Source organism: Colobus angolensis, unplaced genomic scaffold (genome assembly GCF_000951035.1).
Source record: "Colobus angolensis palliatus isolate OR3802 unplaced genomic scaffold, Cang.pa_1.0 Scaffold344, whole genome shotgun sequence".
NCBI classification, from domain to species: domain Eukaryota; kingdom Metazoa; phylum Chordata; class Mammalia; order Primates; family Cercopithecidae; genus Colobus; species Colobus angolensis.
This window is the reverse complement of record NW_012116755.1, coordinates 875,175-880,797: the sequence shown is the minus strand read 5'-3', so window position 1 is coordinate 880,797 and position 5,623 is coordinate 875,175. Positions and strand designations below refer to the sequence as shown.

Sequence of the window (5,623 nt, the reverse complement as noted above, 5' to 3'; positions counted from 1 at the left end):
ATGACATATGATGGGACATTTTATACTCCCTAACATTACCTGGTGAATGAGTTGATAGAATGATGGAATGGTAGAACTTGGAAAAAAAAATTAGGAAGAAAAAAAAATGATGGAATGGGTGGCTCAAGCAACAGCTATGCAAAGGCCATTAGGGAGAACAACTTAATGGGTGGTACCCCCACCTCACAAAAGCCATCTGAACACTAGAACACCGCAGTGGAAGAGAAACACATCACTGCAATGGATGTTGGGAAATACTGAACTTGGGGCAGGCGATGGACCAGGCAATTCCTGGATTAGGCTGAGCCTATGAAATCCCAATCTGAGTATACGCATCCATTCTTTTTTTTTTTTTTTTTTGAGACGGAGTCTCACTCTGTCACCCAGGCTGGAGGGCAATAGCATGATCTCGGCTCACTGCAAACTCCACCTCCTGGGTTCAAGCGATTCTCCTGCCTCGGCCTCCGGAGTAGCTGGGATTACAGGCGCATCCCACCACGTCTGACTAATTTTTGTATTTTTAGTAGAGACAGGGTTTCGCCATGTTGGCCAAGCTGTTCTCGAACTCCTGACCTCAGGTGATTTGCCCACCTCGGCCTCCCAAAGTGGTGAGAGTACACGCGTGAGCCACCATGTCCAGCTCCCAGCCATTCTTCTTTCTTCCTGCTGGAAATCATTACCCAGGGGTGGTTTTGGCCTGGGCCACAGTAGTGCCACCAGTGAGCCTCCTGACTTAAATCTGGAGGCATTGGTACCTTTGGGCATTTCTCTCATGTGGGAACCCCAAGGGTACAGGGAAAGGGTTGATAGAATATTGAGGAACTAATGTTCCTCCAGTTGTAACCAGGACTTCTGATCCCAAGGTGGGCAATATTATATGTCAAATTTCTTCGGAATGTGACCTCTCTCTCCAGGTTGGATGACCAAGGCTGAAAGGTTTAGGTCAAGTAACAGGGGTGGTGGATCCCTGCAGAAGTTATAGCCTCAGGAATCAGAATACTCACCCCATGTCATTGGACAAGAGCATCTCTAGAGGGCTGGGGAGTTTCATGGGGTGGGGCATGTGGGATCATCAATCTTTACCTTGTTCAGTCTCACAGAAGACTCTGCCATGCCTGGCATGACTAACACCTAGATAAGAATCAGTACAGCTGTGGTGAGGAGGAGGCAAGCAAACAATGCTGGAGTTGTTACCGAAGTCTCTCCTATCCTATAATTCCATTGTAATGGCCTGGCTGTTACCCAGTGTCTTGGACTTTCCTCAAACTATCACGCCTGGCCCAGTTCACATTCTAAGCTATCAGTGGCTCAAACTGCTGAGTGACTCCCTTGTAACAAGTCCGCAGGGAGGCATACTCTAGAGTATCCTGCTTTAATATTATGACAAAAGGACTCCCATATTGGCGTGAGCGTTACTGACTTATATTAGCACTTCAGACGGATGTACCACGTGTAGTTTTTCTCACCCTGCAACTCTGGGGCAAAAACAGGCTGAGACTGTATATAAATGGACTGACCAGGACTATAACAACAAATGCCTGACAGGTGTCACTTGTGCCCTTCTAGGTTATGTATTCCTCTGTGGGCTTCAGTGTCTGTCTCCAGAAGGATCTTTTTGCCTTGGAGTCCTAGGGCCCACTGTCCATGTCAGCAACTGTACAGAGAGGTAGAAGGGACCTGCTCTGCCAGCCTGCCACGGGATGACTTGTAGCACTCTCCCAGGAGAACAAACCAACAGCTGGTTTCACTCTGCAGTTCACATCCTTTTTTTTTTTTGAGACGGAGTTTTGTTCTTGTTGCCCAGGCTGGAGTGCAATGGCGCGATCTTGGCTCACTGCAACCTCCGCCTCCCAGGTTCAAGTGATTCTCCTGTCTCAGACTCCCAAGTAGCTGGGATCACAGGTGCATGGCACCACACCCAGCTAATTTTTTGTATTTTTAGTAGAGACGGGGTTTCACAATGTTGGGCAGGCTGGTCTCGAACTCCTGACCTCAGGTGATCCACCCACCTCAGCCTCCCAAAGTCTTGGGATTACAGGCATGAGCCACTGCGCCCAGCCATTCTTTTTTTTTTTTTTTTTTTGAGACAGAGTTTTGCTCTTGTTGCCCAGGCTGGAGTGCAATGGCGCGATCTTGGCTCACTGCAACCTCTGCCTCCCAGGTTCAAGTGATTCTCCTGTCTCAGACTCCCAAGTAGCTGGGATCACAGGTGCATGGCACCACACCCAGCTAATTTTTTGTATTTTTAGTAGAGACGGGGTTTCACAATGTTGGGCAGGCTGGTCTCGAACTCCTGACCTCAGGTGATCCACCTACCTCGGCCTCCCAAAGTGCTGGGATTACAGGGGTGAGCCACCATGCCTGACCCAGTTCACGTTCTAATACCAGGCATTAGCATATAGACTCTTGAAAAAATAGTGTCCAACCTGTCCTTAACTGTGATGGAAATAACTAATGCTGCTGCCCAAGCTATCCAAGACCAATGAGGCTCACTAAACTCGCTGGCAAGGTGGTAATGGACAATTGAACAGCTTTTGATTATCTGCTAGTAGAATTATGCTATTGCTAAAACCTGTTGTTCTATGTATATTAATTCAGAGAAAGTAGAAACTGAGCTACGGAAGATCTATGCTCAGGCAGGATAGTTATCTGCTTTATACCTGCAGTCACCCTTAGACTCATTTGTTGAATTCTTCAATTTCAATTGCCTTATTCTGGGCACTTGGGTTACTGGCTGAGCACCATCCTGTAGGGAAGCCTGATCATCCCCCTGGCTCTGGTTCTCCCAGTAATCCTGTGAAGTGCTGTATCAAAGTGACAGGGATTTCCAGCAAACTAGGAATAGAGAGTAACTTTCTCAACTTGATAGAGAACATCTACAAAAAACCTACAGCTAACATTACACTCGGTGAGAACCTAGAAGCCTTTCTGCTAAGAACAGGAACAAGACAGGGATGTCCCCTCTCACCAGTGCTTTTCAGCATAGTATTGGAAATCCTAGCTAGTGCAGTAAGACAAGAAAGGGTAATAAAAGGTATACAGATTAGGAAGAGAGAAATAAAACTGTCTTTTTTCACAGATAACATGATTGTCTATGTAGAAAATGCAAAAAACAAAAAAATCCTAAAACTTAAGTGATTATAGCAAGGTTGCAGAATACAAGTTTAATGTACAAAAGTCAGTCAATTCCTTATATATCAGCAATGAACAAGTAGAGTTTGAAAGTTAAAACACAAAACTCCATCTCAAAAAAGAAAAGTATACAAAATTAGCCAGGCATGGTGGTGCATGCCTACAATCCCAGCTACTCTGGGGGCTGAGGCAGAAGAATTGCTTGAACCCAGGAGGCAGAGGTTGTGGTGAGCCGAGATTGCACCATTGCACTCCAGCCTGGGCAACAAGAGTGAAACTGTCTTAAAGACAACAACAAAACATTAACATTAGCACCCCCCAAAATGAAACACGTAGGTATAAATCTAATAAAATATGTACAAGATTTATATGAGGAAAACTACAAAACTCTGATGAAAGAAATCAAAGAACTAAATAAATGGAGAGATTTATATTTAGATGTTCATAAATAGGGAGCCTAAATATTATCAAGATGTCACTTCTTCACAACTTGATCTATAGATTCAATGCAATCCTGATCAAAATCTAAGCAAGTTATTTTATGGATATCAATAAACTGATTCCAAAGTTTACATGGAGAGTAGACCCAGAGTAATCAACTTAGTATTGACGTAGAAGAACAAAGTTAGAGGACTGACCCTACTTGACATCGAGACTTACTATAAAGCTATAGTAATCAAGGTCACATGGTATTGGTGAAAGAATAAACAACTGGACTAATGGCATAGAATACAGGGTGCAGAAATAGGTGCACATAAATATAGCTGACTTATCTATGGCAAAGTTAGAGTAAAGGCAATATAATGGAATAAAGTTGTCTTTTCACAGATGATGCTAGAATAAATGGACATCCACATGCCAAAAAAAATTTGACTCTAAGGCCAGGCGCGGTGGCTCACGCCTGTAATCCCAGCACTTTGGGAGGCCGAGGCCGGCAGATCACGAGGTCAAGAGATCAAGACCATCCCGGCCAACATGGTGAAACTCCGTCTCTACTAAAAATACAAAAATTAGCCTTGCGATCAGGGCTTGAGGAACCCGCGCCATGAAGTGCGTGTTTGTTACCGTAGGGACCACCAGCTTTGACGACCTCATTGTGTGTGTGTCGGCGCCCGACAGTCTGCAAAAAATCGAGAGCCTTGGTTACAACCAACTTATCCTGCAAATTGGTAGAGGAACGGTGGTACCTGAACCCTTCAGTACTGAGTCGTTTACTCTGGATGTTTACAGGTACAAGGATTCCTTGAAAGAAGACATCCGGAAAGCAGATCTTGTTATTAGTCACGCAGGTGCAGGAAGCTGTTTGGAGGCTCTGGAAAAAGGAAAGCCACTCGTAGTGGTCATAAATGAAAAGTTGATGAACAATCATCAGCTGGAACTGGCAAAGCAGCTACACAAAGAGGGTCATCTCTTTTATTGTACCTGCAGCACACTTCCTGGGCTGTTACAGTCAATGGACTTATCAACACTGAGATGTTATCCTCCTGGCCAGCCAGAAAAATTTTCTGCATTTTTGGATAAAGTTGTTGGATTACAAAAATAAACACTAAACTCTCAGCACTTTAAAAGCAACCCCCAAATTCAACCTATGGAAGGTGATCAAATTAAATACATAATATATATTTACAAAATAATATAATTAAACTTCCTACATCTATAGAATGTATAGGAAATTTTATGGTGTGCACATTTGCATTGGGTCCAAATCCTAATTGCAGTTTAGTAAACTTTCTAGATTTTTTCTAATCTTCAGTATGTAGTGAGCATTCACAGATTTTCTCCTAGAATCTCAAATGGAATTGGAATCATGAAAATGAATGAGATTTGAAAACTTTCACAAAGATTATAAATGTAGTTTGATGTTCCTTAGAATAAAAAATGAAACAGTAACAACTTTTAAAAAATTTTACATAAGAGTCAGCATCTTTAGCTTTATAATCTAAGGAACCAAATTTAAAAAATGATGGATTATGCTCTGTGAAATGAAAAGTTCAATCATTGCCTAAAAAAGACTATCAAGTTAGTTGATCTCTTGTACTTGGAAAAGCTACTTTTTTCCTAAAGAATGCAGTGGAGTGGATATATTCACTTTTTTTCCCTAAAACATATATACAAAGTGTTAAAAGAATCGTGCCTAATGTCAAAACTTTACTGGTTTGAGAAGAACATTCAAAAAGGATTTATACCAATAGGACTTACTATTGTTTTTTAAGGATCCTCTCTCACAGTGGTAATGAAACATTAACTGTAACAAATTTATAATTTATGTGCTTATGAAATTAGTTTTATGAATGAACAATAAACTGATGCATATAATGGCTTTAAAAAAATACAAAAATTAGCCTTGCGATCAGGGCTTGAGGAACCCGCGCCATGAAGTGCGTGTTTGTTACCGTAGGGACCACCAGCTTTGACGACTTCATTGCGTGTGTGTCGGCGCCCGACAGTCTGCAAGTGAGTGAGGGAGGCGAGCAGGCGGCGGCTTGGCTCG

The 5,623-nt window shown here is 42.7% G+C and overlaps 1 pseudogene across 1 annotated transcript; it reads left to right on the top strand.

The window, feature by feature from the left end:
* Positions 1-4,151: 4,151 nt before the first annotated feature.
* On the top strand, positions 4,152-5,454 carry LOC105519305 (annotated as a pseudogene). The gene has a single exon (XR_001002946.1). The product of XR_001002946.1 is annotated as a UDP-N-acetylglucosamine transferase subunit ALG13 homolog pseudogene (transcript).
* The last annotated feature ends 169 nt before the right edge of the window (positions 5,455-5,623 follow it).